Source organism: Panthera pardus, unplaced genomic scaffold (assembly GCF_024362965.1).
Source record: "Panthera pardus isolate Hobbes unplaced genomic scaffold, ASM2436296v1 HiC_scaffold_12, whole genome shotgun sequence".
Classification (NCBI taxonomy): Eukaryota; Metazoa; Chordata; class Mammalia; order Carnivora; family Felidae; genus Panthera; species Panthera pardus.
The window spans coordinates 9135784-9148504 of record NW_026526677.1 but is presented as its reverse complement, the minus strand read 5'-3'; the positions used below and the strand labels follow the sequence as shown (position 1 = coordinate 9148504).

Below are 12721 nucleotides of genomic sequence, written 5' to 3'. Positions count from 1 at the left end.
AGCTGCTGCTGCATAAATGTAACCACCCTTCCTGTGAATGACTACAATTTTATTACAGAGATTTTGTTCTCTGAGATTAGACTACCAGAAATTTGCCCGTTTAAAATTTTATCAGTAAGAAATAAAGCATCGCACTCTTGCCTGCACAAGGCCTCACAGAGAAGCAGCCACGATTTCCAGCTCAGCTGCAGAGCTGTGAATGAGGGTTCTGAGCACAACATTCCACACTTATGTAAACGTTATTACCAAGGTAACAAGCACGATGTCTATTTCACAGGGTACACTGGATATTGACCCCTTTGTCTTCCCTCCACAGTCCTAGTTTGTATTGAACCTATCACAACATTAAATCAAATCTAAACTCCACCTTAACCTTAAAAGTCTGTCTTTAAATTACTCCTTTATTTTGTGAGACGTCTCCTTTGTTGGTGGGCGGTTTCCTCTCATTGTAAACTCGGGGATACACCTGGGGTTTAGGCTAGGCTGGGCTGGGCCGGCCCCCTGGGAGTTCCCCTTTCTAATCCAGGATAAAACAGAGCTAAGCAGAACCAAACTCCGCACGCTCCCAAACCCTGCAAATCGTTTTTGAACCCTTTAAAGAAAGCATTTTTTAAAAGTGCAAGAGAAAAAAAAAGTTGCTACTCCAGCTCCCAGACCGAGAAAGTTATTTTAGCAAATAGAAACTGCCTTGGGGAGAAGCACATCCTAAACATACCAGGAAAACAATTTCTGCACGCAGAGTAAGAAACAACGGGGATTATTCTCAAATTACTTTACTAGCTTGTATCAGAACGCTCCCCGCTGAGCAATATATTATTCTTATTAACGTTAGTACACTTCACAGAGCACGGCTGGCAGGAAAGACACAGAACCCAAAAAAGACTCCAATTTCTGAGTTGTCAGCGCGGAGCCCACGGGGGGGGGGGGGTAGGGGGGCGTGGGGGGAGAAGGGAAGCCCAGCATGTTCACAAATCGCATGTCGTACTTTGGGTTAAAGTAATACACCGGTGAAGGTCCTTAGGGGCCCCGATAGCATAGTAAGTTCAAGCTAAACCGCCACTTTCCGAGGCGAGAGCTAAAACTCTCTCAAATACAACGTTCTTTCTTTTGGAACCGTTATTGTTCCCCCGAAAGGGGGTGCACCGTTCCTGGAAGTACTGCAATACCAGGTCGATGCGTGGAGTGGACGGAGCAAGCTCCTATTCCATCTCCTAATTCCAAAAATCCATTTAATATATTGTCCTCGGATAGAGGACGTATCAGATATTAAACTGATAAGAACAGATACTACACTTGATCTTAGCCAAAAGGCCGAGAAGCGATACCGTTGCCCTCGGCTCCTGGCAACCCTTACCCTTACTATAGCTTTTAAGATTGTGGCGATTTTTATGACATAATGATTAGATTACATTGAAATATGTAATATTCTCAAATTCAATGTCTCATTATCCTTCCTTTATAATAATAGCTAGATTTTTTTTTAAAAAAGATCTTAAATAGTGGTCTTTGCTGCATTGCCTGCCTGTACACGCTCCGCTTGCTTTACATAACCCCGCCCTGCCAATGATTTTCTTTCTTGGGATTGGTCCACATACAAGTCTTGATTTCAATATGGGCGTGGTCTCTTTGCCTCCCAGACTCGGGCCTGTCTGCCCGCCTGCAGGCCGCGCGGCGCTCTCGGTGAGTGTGTGGAAGGCGTTTCGGTAGGTGGTGGCGCCCTTCCCGGGACGTTTGTTTATCGATCCCAAGTACAGGCTTCGGAGTCCGAAGAACTGGATTGGGATCCCTGCTCGCCAGTTCCTAACTTGATGACATACGGCCCGTTGCTTGGAATCTCCTTTTCTGTTAACTGGGGACTAATAACGCGCTTACACGGCGGTAGTGAGAACCCAGTTGAGGTTGGGCTTTGGGGCTGCATTCCCTTCTCATTCTAGGGCTCCCCTCGCTTCCGCGCCTCCTCCTTGACTGTACCATCCACCCGCAAACCACTTACATCTTGCCGTTTACGACGCATCGTCCACCGTGCGCCCTTCACACAAGGGAAGAGATGCCCGGAGAAAGGCGTTTTGGAGGGTCCCGATTCCTAAACCCAGGTGGGAGAGACAGGCTGAGGCCAGTGTAGATAAAATGTAAACGAAGCAGTTCTTTTGTAGGCTCAAGGCGAAGTCCGGCTGTATGAAAAGGATTGATGATCAGGCGGGAACTGAGAAAGGACTTGAGGTCCCGTTTCCTTGGAAACTATATTAATATAAATGTGCAGCGTTCTTTTTTTTTTTTTTTTTTTTTTTTTTCTAATGTGGAACGTTCTGTTGTTGGAAATCCCCTTCACTGAAGCTCTACGCCCGGGCTGGAAATAGAGGCCGTTGTCTCTGTGTCAAGGTGACTAGGTGGGACCTTCTGTTCTCACTGACAGGCTTTCAACTAGCAAAATTTCTATAATCTATGATTTTAGAGAACAAGGTTCTCAGCATTGTGTCCCTGATGCTAATAAACAGGCAGTTTGTAAAGGTTCCCATATGTAAATCCAGAGCCTCCAGGGAGGGCTGAATTAAGGAGGTGTGGCCGGTAGAATACTGCCCCCAAAAAAGATACTCCCGTGCTAATTCTCAGAACCTCTCAATGTGTTACCTTACATGGCTAAAGGTACTTTGCAGATGTGGTTAAATTAAGAGTCGGGGGAAGGAGAGTTTATCTGGGATTATCTAGTGGATGCCTGTAATCACAAAGGTCCTCATCAGGGTCCGAGGGGGGCAGGAGCCAGCGTCAGAGTGATGGAGCACGTATAAGGTGGATGAGCCATTGCTAGCTTTGAAGATGGAAGGAGGTCATCAGATGGATGTGGGCAGCCTCTAGGAGCTGGAAGAGGCAAGGAAACAGATTCTCTTAGAGCCTCCAGAACGGAATGCAGCCCTGCGGACCCAGCTTGATTTTAGCCCACTGAGACCTGTTTTGGATATCTGACCTCCAGGACTGTAAGATAATAAGTTGTTATGTTTTAAGCCACTGAGTTTGTGGCAATTGGTTTCAACAGCAATAAAAACCAATACAGGGGCAAAAGCAATGTTCAGTTTCTTTCGATCTGAACCTTCTCCAAATTCTACTGGACCCAACCTCGGGCAAGGCCACAGTCCCCTAGCTGAGTGGGCTTCACCTTCTGCCCCAGGCTATGTACAGCCAAGTATCGCAGAACACAGATCTGGTGGCCGGTGCTTCCTCAGCTCGGTCTGCAGTCAGCAGCAGCCCTGTTCCTCCTCTGAAGCCAAGGCAAGTGGGGAGTGGCTCCTTCACCCTCAGTCCGCTGTTACCCTGCCCCTTTCCATACAAGTATGGGAGACTGACAGTGCAGGCACCATAAGAACTTGGAAATTAACCTTTGCTCCTGGGAGGCCATGTGTCCATTTGTTTATGCTTATGGAGCACATACTCTACAATGATAAAATCAGACAGGACCTTTGGCTTCGTGAGTTCGTGGTCTACTGGGGAAAACTGGGAGAAGGCTCCTGTGATTCTCCAGGCAAGAGCTGGAGGGGATTTGGGCAGGGTGGCTGTGATGGCAGAGGTGGAGGGAAGCGGAAGGGATCACAGAGAATCACTGGCTTTGATGACAGGCAGAGTGAGGCCAAGGGAAGAGTATTCTTTCCGTGTGCATACATTTTAAATTTGATGTCTTGGGGGCACCTGTGTGGCTCAGTTGGTTAAGCTTCTGACTTCTGCTCAGGTCATGATCTTGCTGTTTGTGGGTTCAAGCCCCGCATTGGGCTCTGTGCTGACAGCTCAGAGCCTGAGCCTGTTTTGGATTCTGTGTCTCCCTTTCTCTCTGCCCCTCCCTTGCTTGCGTTCTGTCTCTCAAAAATAAACATTGAAATAATAATAAAATAAATTTGATGTTTTGTTTTCACAAAACTGACACACTATACATTGTCACATGTTCAAAGGCTTATAACATCCCCCCCCCATAAAATGTTTTAATGGTACTTTTCTTGTTGTTTATAAATTGATTAAACAATTTTAGACTTTCTATTTGTGTGTGTGTGTGTGTGTGTGTGTGTTAAGAAATGGTATAAACTTGGGGCGCCTGGGTGGCTCAGTTGGTTGAGCGTCTGACTTCAGCTCAGGTCACGATCTCGCAGTCCATGAGTTCGAGCCCCGCGTCAGGCTCTGGGCTGATGGCTCAGAGCCTGGAGCCTGCTTCCGATTCTGTGTCTCCCTCTCTCTCTGCCCCTCCCCTGTTCGTACTCTGTCTCTCTCTGTCTCAAAAATAAATAAATGTTAAAAAAAATACTAAAAAAAAGAAATGATATACACTTAAAAATCAGCACAATATAGAGCATGTCAAAGAACAGCCTAGTCAGTTTGAAGAATTTGATTTTAATGTAACTGCATCTCCCAACCCTTCTGAGAATCTGTTGAAGCTTTCCTCAAATGAGTTGCCTTACACACGTCTTGCATACCATTTCCTGGGGGGATTCTTTAGGGCCCCCTAAGCCCATTCATTAACAACCACAGTCCTAAAGAGACAGGAGAACCTGACTGAAGGCGTCCAAACACCTAATGAGGTCATATCAAGTTGGAGGTACAGGGGCGCCTGGGTAGCTCAGTGGGTTGAGGGTCGACTCTGGATTTCAGCTGAGGTCCTGATCTCACAGGTTCCTGAGTTCCAGCTGCGCATCAGGCTCTATGCCGACAGTGCAGAGCCTGCTGGGGATTGTCTCTCTCTCTGCCCCTCTCCCCAAATAAAGAAATAAGCATTTAAAAAAAAAAAAAAATGGAGGCATAGATGGGGATGGTCCTGGAAGCCCTGCTTCGGCTTGTGGCAGGGCCGTCTGAGAGCACAGTCTCCTGGACTCAGGGCTGGCTCCACTGGGCCCACTTTCCCGTGGCAACTCGGGGGTGGATTTGGACAGCTCCTGCAGCTCCTGGAAAAGAAGCACCAGTTCTCCTCTTGGCCACCGATGCCACCACCCCCTTTGCTAATTTGTGTGAACCGCCCCCCCGCCCCTCGTCCCCCAGCTCTCTAGAAATTCGAATTCACACTTTCTACTGAAAGCCTCTCATCTGGTGCCTGGGCTTTCGGTGCTATGGTGACGACGGATTCCGTCTCCAGCCTGACTGGTCAGTGGTGCCAGGCACCATTCCGAGTGCTTTGTATGTGGTAACAGCCTTAAGAGAGAAGTGGTGACTGTCATGTTCCGCTTTTACAGGAGAAACTGAACCACTTCAGGTCGCACAGCTAGTAAGTGGTGGAGACTCCAGCCTCAGGCAACTCCTATACCATACCACGTCTGCTTGACTCCTTGGGTGTCAGGGAGGCATCCGAGACTCACGCTATCCAAAAGCATTCCCTACTGTCCCCACTGCAATGTCCTCTATGCTCCCGTCACTCACCCCCACATCCACTCTGTCCGCTAGTCCTGTTGCGTCTACTCCAGAATACATCCTGAGTGACTCCGTTTCATCCCATCAGCTGCTCCTTCCTTAGCCTCCAGAACTCCCCATCTTAGCTCAAATGTCACCTCCTCAGAGACGCTTTCCCTGACCACCTTCTTACCAAATCACGGATTCTTGTTCCCTGCTGGCATTTCTCACAGATCTCAGGGTGTCTTCAACTTAGCACTGTTGACATTTTGGGCTGTATGATTCATTGGAGTGGTGGAGAGGGAGCTGGCCTGTGCATCGTAGGGTCTCCCCACTGGATGCCAGTATACCACCCCCAAAGTTGTAACAACCAAAAACGTTTCCAGGGATTGTTAAATTTTTTCCGGGGGATGAAGTCACTGCTGCTTGAAAACCACTGTTATTTCAAACTATCTTATGCACTCACTGTCCTATTTTCCCCTTTCCCTCCCTCCTGTAAGAATGTTAACTAAACAGCAATCAACAACCGCAAAAGCAAGGCCATGGCTCTTGTGATCAGTACACTGCTAGGTTTGGGACAGAGCAGCTGCTCAGTGCTGTGACCATTCATGGAGGTGGGGAGACGGGGTGTTGTGTCAGGGGGGAGCAGACCTGGGCAGGACAGGGACTCCAGGGACTGTGTCCAGTTAGATAGATCAGGGAAGGAGGTCAAGGGGCAAGTGGATGTACCTGAAGCTCAGGGGAAAGGTGGTCTGAAGCATCAGGAACTCGAGGAGCCAGGACTCAATCATTCCAGCCCTCTCCCCTGTTCCTCCATATTGTCTGTTATCTCATCTTTTAGCCAGAGTAGCCATTGACTTGGATCTTAATTTGAATTCATTTGCCAAATGGTGAGAATAGTATTCCTGGAAGGCTTCACTGTCAACCAGACTCTTCCAGTGAATACCTTCTGGCCCCTGTACCAGCCTAGATCTAACTTTGGTTCCATCGTCTCCTTGCTGAATCCCTCGGCTGGGTTAGAGTAGAAGCAGCCTCCAGACTCCTAGAGATAGCACCCGGCCTGATGGCTAAGTTCCTAGGACCTTGAATAGTAACCCTCTCCTCCCCTGGTATTCTGTGACAGGGACAAGTCGCTTCTTTGCTGGTTCCCCTTTATCCAAGGATACTTCTGGCAAAGACCTCCCACAGTAAGTACTGGGGTGAGAGGTCGTGTGCATAGTGGCTGGTCTGTAGTAAAAGCTAAACACTTGCTTGCTGTTTTGTTTCAAGTCCACCTGACCTTAGTGGCTTTGACACAAGTGATCTGATGTTTCCTGGTCAGCACTGCAGATTCTCACTGCTTGTGGTAGCTCACTGTTTCTCCTGTGTTCCTCCCAGGCTTTTTTTTTTTCCCCACCAACTTTAAAAGTTGGTCCTTGTCTCTTTTGTTATGCAACCTATTTGCATCCCACTTATACATAAGTATAACTATCCGCTCCCCAACAGCGCCATAGGTTTGTGGGCTTGATTGTCCACCCCTAAAGCTGGCTTGCCCAGGGCCAATTAAAAAGCAGACTTGAAAACATTAGGTATGTGTGAGGCGACAATCCATCTGAATGAGATTGTAAATTTTCAAGTACTCATTCATGTACCTTAACTCCACTTGCTAAATTTATGCTCAGAAACAATGGCACATGTAGATGGAAAGATGGATGTTTGATGTCAATTCAGGTGTTCACTGAGCATTCCTACCAGATGTCCTAAGTGAACAGAAGTTCTGGTTTCCCATGGAAAGAACAAATGGAAGACAGACACAAGCAGGATTATTCTCATCAAGTTATATTTACACCAACAGGATAAACACAATTGGCCAAAGTAAGCCTTTTAGCATTGACTTAAGAAAAATTTTTTTAGGGGCACCTCATTGGCTCAGTCTGTTATACGTCGAACCATTGAATCCAGCTCAGGTTATCTCAGTTTCAGAGTTCAAGTCCTGCGTTGGGCTCTGCACTGGACAGCATGAGGTCTACTTGGGATTCTGTCTCCCTGTCTGAAAAATGAACGTTCACAATTAAAAAAAAAAAACAAAAACTTTAGAAGTAGGCTCTGCCCAAACATGGGGTTGAAACTCAGGATCCTGAGATCAAGAGTTGCATGCTCTGAGCCAGCCAGGTACCCCCTAGCAGGGACTTTTGAGTGGCACCCTGAGTTACCTACAAGAACCAGGACAATTCCAGATAAAGGGAAGAATGTAGAGACCCAGAAACTCATTAGAGGAACAGAAATTCAGGGGCTACTGGCCTGATCCTACAGAAAGCAGACTCCACTGAAATGTTGGGAATTTTATATGCAGAAAAAGGGCAGTGAAATACCAAAATCTGACAGCCAATATTTTGAGTCTGAGTGGTCCTTAATGGTGATTATGCCTTATGGCTCTTTGTGCCTTATGAACCAAGCCTGCCAAAGTTAAGGCAGAGCTAAGGATCACCCAAAGCCAGGAAACTTTTCATGCAGTGAGGCATGTATTGGGGGAAGGAAGATCTTAGAAGGCTCCTTGAACAATGCTTCCCTGAGCTAGATACCATCAGGCAAAGTGCCACATTAAATTGGATACTGCCAACTTCCCCAGAATTATTTCCTTCTATCCGGCTACATGCACAAGTCACAATGAAGGTTAAACCTTTATTTAGAAAGGGTTAAACAATTATGTTAATTGCAATAACTAGGTTGTACAAAAACAGGACTTGAAAATTCCCTTTTGATAAAGAACTGAATTCCTGTACAGAATAAAGTGCATTTTCTTGGTAGACAAGAAGAATGTATGTACTACACTGAGTTTACAAGGGATTACCCTTTAAATTAGTTCACACTGGAGAGCATCAATAGCTCAGTTGGTTGAACATGATTCTTGATTTAGGCTCTGGTCATGTGGGTAAGCCCCACGTGGGCTCCACACTCAGTATGGAGCCTGCTTAAGATTTTCTTTCCCTCTGCCCCACTTCCCCTACTTGCTTTCTAAAAAAAACAAAACAAAAAAAACCCCTAGCATACCTACTTTCAGGTATACTTTTGTTTTTCTGTTAGCCTGCTTCAGATTCTGTGTCTCCATCTTTCTCTGCCCCTCCCCCACTCACATGTGGTCTCTCTCAAAAATAAACATTAAATAAACACCAATATTTGGACAAATACCTACCCATTATCTATGCCTTGTTCCTTCTTCAGACCTGGAAAAAAAAAGCAAAACAAAACTCTACGTCAAAGTGACTTTCCTTCCCTTTCCCATCTTTAGAAATCTCTTGTAATCCCTCAGACTGTTCCTTCTGGAACAAGCTTCCTCTTTTCCCCCAGCCAGTCCCAGTGGGTTCACCTTTACAGGCTCTGGGACTAGAACAGGAAGTAAGACATGTGACTGTTTCTTCACTGGGAAGTTTTAATTTGGACCATCTAGTATCTAGGTTTACCCACCTGACTTCAGGCTGGAGCTGAGCAGAGAAATGGCTGAGGGTACCTGTAAAAGAATGATTGGGAATTATAGGCCTCTCAGTCATCCCCCTGGGTCCCTATTGCTTAGAGGAAAGGCACAGTTATAAAAGTTATGTAGTATTCTGCATGCACATTTTACATAGAAACCACCAGCCAACTTACCACTTCTTACTCTAAGATAAGCTCACAGCTCAGAAAATACCTTTCAGTCACAGTGTTCAGACTGGGGCGGTATTGCATTCATCACTGGTGAGTGGGAGCTTGTCACAGATGGTTCAGGGTGTCCACAGACAAGACTGAATTAAGTCAGTAATGTCTTCTTCGAAGAGCTACCCAGACCAAAGTGTCGCCCCCTCCCCGTTAAAAACACCTAGTAAACTTTACATAACGGCTATAAATGACAGCATTACAAAGGCATTTACCTCAAATCATTCTTGGGCTCCAGAGAAGGTGCTGAACCTGAAATAAACCAGACTGGAGTCAGTAATGCTTACCTTCAGCAATAAATCGTTCCCCTTTAAAACCATCATTTCTAGGAAAATCAGATTTCCAATCTCAACAGCAAATTATCAGCCGAACGAGATTCCATTTAAGTCATCATGTGTTTAGGCCCCAAAGGGTGGTTTTTTTTGTACCCAATATGCTTCAGGTATCACGTATGGAAACTACTCACCTCTGAGCAAATGAGCAGGTTATGGGTAACCATACCTAGAGAAAGACAAAGCTGTGGGTAATGAAAAGTCCTTCCACGTGGCATCCCCCCCATTCCTACTTTTTCCAGTTTCTCAGGTGTTCACATGTTTTCATTCTGGAGTCATAGTGAGCTAGTTTTATTCATCATGGAAACTTGCCTATTTGGTGGCATGAACCACAGACATTAACCAACTAACCTGTTCACTCTGGAGACCTTTTGGTAGTATACACGAACAAGCTGCTCCTGAAGAAGATCATGTAATTAGCCAAGCAAGTATCTAAAACAGCCAAAGCTATTCTAGCTATATAATTAATGGGTTTAAGTGAAGAAAACCCAAGCAAATACTATTGACAGGGATACACTGTACCTCAGACAGTTCCTTATGGAACAAATTCTCATCCTCTCACCCAGTTAGCCCCAGTGGGTTCACCATTACTGGCTCTGGGGCTAGAACAGGGGTAAGACAGGATGCTTGCTCTCTTCATTGGCATTATACTCTGGGGCAAGCTGTAATCAGCAAGGTTACAAGTACTCACCATCCTTAACTCTTTCCACGAGTTCGACCCTGAGCACATCAGTGGGCATCTAGAGAAACAGATCAAGAAACATCACTACAAGGAAAAAGAACCAGAAAGCTATACGGGCTGATCAAGTCTTTAGTCACAACGACAAGACAAATAAAAACCACACGATGGAAAAAAAGAAAAAAAAAATCACCCTTTGATGGGTTCACATATATGCTAACAAAATAACAGTATTGGGAGAAGCTACTCACCATAAGGTAAATCAACATATTACCACCATCAGGACGACCTGCAAAAGGAGACCAGATGGTTACCAAGAAATACTAGGCTAGAACAAAGTTTCTTTATTAATAGAAACTGCCATCAGAACTCTAACATGCTATTAATTGTTGTACCTCACAGAGGATCAGCATATCTATTCAAATCATCTGACAGTGACATATGGGTGAGGGAGAGCACACCATCTCAAGAATTAACTGTACTGTCGGGTTGCTCTCTCCCTCCACAGGAAAGTCATTCTAAGAGGAATAAGCTGCAAGAAGCAAAAAGGCAAAACTGCTCACTTTGCTCTCCTGGTTGTAGGCCAAACAGGAGAGGACACCCCAATCCCCTCATTTGGTCAAAAAATTACCTGTCTTCACCCTTGGAGGCAGCTGGATTCCTCAGGCCTGGGGAGGAGACGCTGGAAACAGAAAAGAAGGCATTATATGTACCTAAAAATAGCCATTCATAGGTCCTTGAATACTCTTGGTCCACTTCTCAGCAGGAAGATGACATCACTTTTAAGATCAGCCATATGCTTGTCTTTTTTATGTTCATCACAGAGTGGCCAGCATAATCTGAACAAGAACAAACCCCATCTAGACACAGTGCCCACCTTTAACTGCGGTAAATCACTGCACACCCACCTGGAGCATCACTGGAAACTTACTTTGCAGGGACGGGTCTTGTCCCATCCTCCAACCCGGAAGGTCTTTTGAGCTGAACCACATCTGGAAGGAAAAAAAAAGGGGGGGGGGGCACCTCTCACTTAGTTTCATACTTTGCAGTCGGTCTTCTTACCTCCGCGCGAAACACCCGAACATTCGCTGCGGGCTGGTGCTACTCAGAACTCTTAGGCTTTCTCCACTACTCCATCAGAAAGAGAGAGTTCAATCCTTAGTATCATCCCCGTAGCACTTCCCACGGGGCCCCCGTACACTCGACAACGGAGGAAGAGGGGGTAAAAGAGGGCCACCCACTTACCCTAACAGGTCGGCTCTTTTCCATTCTAGCGTTCAGACGTGCGCCTGAACCCTGCAGACAAGAAGACATTAAATCAACACCGGCTTTTTCACAATCGTTTTGTCCGCCGGAGCTACGACTGCGTCGCATCTCGGCTGTGCAAGGCCCGTCTCTTCAGAGTTTCTTATCCTCACGGAGCTCGGTACAGGTCTGTGAAAAGGTTCTCATCACAGAGAGGGCCGCCGGCACGGCCCGCCATCGCCATCTTGTCCTTCACAAAGCGCCGCGGCTGCTTCGTGGACTCAAGGCCGTGGCCGAGCTCTTACCCCTCCCCCACCAACCAATAAATGCAATGTATTAGTGCTCAGGCAAGCCACGCTCACTTTTTATTTTTCCCTCGCTTCACCTTTTAAAAAGGATAAAGTAAACAACCCACACACTTACCCGACACCGTGAAAAAAAAATGAGGCAGACGGGCCGCAGCGAGATACTTAAATACCACCTCGCAGAGGCCCACGGGATTTATGGGCGGGACTATGGCGGGCGCACGCGCATATGGAGACAGCGCGCGAGCCTGGGCAGTTGTGGGTAGGGAATTCCTGGGAAGGCGGGAGTACAGTGCGCACACTCAGCCTCTGTGGCGCGAAAAAAGACGCGCATGCGACTCAGGGAGTCGCGCTGGCGCTCATTGCAGCGGGGTCCGTACCGCCGACGAGAACGCAGAGATCCCGGCTTTGCAACGATCTTGGGAGACGCTCCGTCCCGGTCACGACCGCCTGCTCCCACACCACTCCCTGTGCCCCCCCTTACCCACACACACCCTAAACTGGTGTGCAGGCTCCGCCTCCCCGTGAGGTTTCCCCTGAACCTCATCGTGAAGTCTCGACCGGCGTCATCCCGGTTACACGCCTGCCTCCCGGCGCGCCTCTGCAGGCCTGGTGCGCAGGGTCCCTGCGTAGAGGGCGGCTGTGGGGTACCGGGAGCGGAAGGCCTTTTGTACGGAGCCATTTTGGGAATGTGAATCAGGCCCTCAGTGCTCCTGCTCCGCTTGGATCTTCTGACAGGGTCTGATTTTTCCCGAGCGACGGTTTTTCCCGTCCGATGTCGCTAGGAGCTTGGCTTGTAGCAGGGCGTATACATATACAGGTTATATATAAAGTAGGCTCCACTGTCCAGCGTGGGGTTCAAAGTCACGGACCCTGGGATCAAGAGCTGCGTGCTCTACCTGCTGAGCCACCCAGGTGCCCCTGAATCCCAGGTCTTTCCACAGACCAAATGAATCAGAATTTTCATGTTGACAAACTCCCTGGCTGATTTGTATATGCCATGTCCACTGTGCTTTCTCAAGACTATTTTCAGTCGCTTTCTTGACCTCTCGGCAACACTACCCAGTTGATCCATTCCCTATGTCCCGAAACACTGTGTTCCCACAGTTCTTGAGACCCTGTCCTCTCCCACTGTT

At 47.2% G+C, this 12721-nt stretch overlaps 2 long non-coding RNA genes and 9 other non-coding genes across 12 annotated transcripts; 1 reads left to right on the top strand and 10 right to left on the bottom strand.

The window, feature by feature from the left end:
* The first annotated feature begins 1129 nt into the window (after positions 1–1129).
* LOC109246615 (uncharacterized) lies at positions 1130–4018 on the top strand. The gene is made up of 2 exons (XR_002071416.2): positions 1130–1680; positions 1935–4018. It is a non-coding gene; the product is annotated as an uncharacterized LOC109246615 (long non-coding RNA).
* On the bottom strand, positions 1133–1323 carry LOC128776355 (U2 spliceosomal RNA). The gene has a single exon (XR_008421432.1). It is a non-coding gene; the product is annotated as a U2 spliceosomal RNA (small nuclear RNA).
* A 3141-nt stretch (positions 4019–7159) lies between the features above and the next one.
* LOC109246613 (uncharacterized) lies at positions 7160–11706 on the bottom strand. 2 transcript variants are annotated; one of them, XR_008421111.1, is made up of 11 exons: positions 11281–11706; positions 10967–11027; positions 10667–10717; positions 10287–10324; positions 10048–10096; positions 9708–9754; positions 9491–9525; positions 9240–9276; positions 8800–8842; positions 8528–8558; positions 7160–7384 (listed from the first exon to the last, which is right to left on the bottom strand). It is a non-coding gene; the product is annotated as an uncharacterized LOC109246613 (long non-coding RNA). The 2 variants fall into 2 exon arrangements; XR_002071413.2 differs by having other exon boundaries at positions 10944–11027; positions 11281–11703.
* LOC128776318 (small nucleolar RNA SNORD22) lies at positions 8636–8760 on the bottom strand. Its single transcript, XR_008421394.1, has one exon. It is a non-coding gene; the product is annotated as a small nucleolar RNA SNORD22 (small nucleolar RNA).
* LOC128776316 (small nucleolar RNA SNORD31) lies at positions 9003–9071 on the bottom strand. Its single transcript, XR_008421393.1, has one exon. It is a non-coding gene; the product is annotated as a small nucleolar RNA SNORD31 (small nucleolar RNA).
* LOC128776315 (small nucleolar RNA SNORD30) lies at positions 9354–9422 on the bottom strand. Its single transcript, XR_008421392.1, has one exon. It is a non-coding gene; the product is annotated as a small nucleolar RNA SNORD30 (small nucleolar RNA).
* On the bottom strand, positions 9598–9663 carry LOC128776311 (small nucleolar RNA SNORD29). Its single transcript, XR_008421388.1, has one exon. It is a non-coding gene; the product is annotated as a small nucleolar RNA SNORD29 (small nucleolar RNA).
* LOC128776319 (small nucleolar RNA SNORD22) lies at positions 9875–10001 on the bottom strand. Its single transcript, XR_008421395.1, has one exon. It is a non-coding gene; the product is annotated as a small nucleolar RNA SNORD22 (small nucleolar RNA).
* Positions 10394–10468, bottom strand: LOC128776312 (small nucleolar RNA SNORD28). Its single transcript, XR_008421389.1, has one exon. It is a non-coding gene; the product is annotated as a small nucleolar RNA SNORD28 (small nucleolar RNA).
* Positions 10790–10862, bottom strand: LOC128776313 (small nucleolar RNA SNORD27). Its single transcript, XR_008421390.1, has one exon. It is a non-coding gene; the product is annotated as a small nucleolar RNA SNORD27 (small nucleolar RNA).
* On the bottom strand, positions 11136–11211 carry LOC128776314 (small nucleolar RNA SNORD26). The gene has a single exon (XR_008421391.1). It is a non-coding gene; the product is annotated as a small nucleolar RNA SNORD26 (small nucleolar RNA).
* Positions 11707–12721: the final 1015 nt, after the last annotated feature.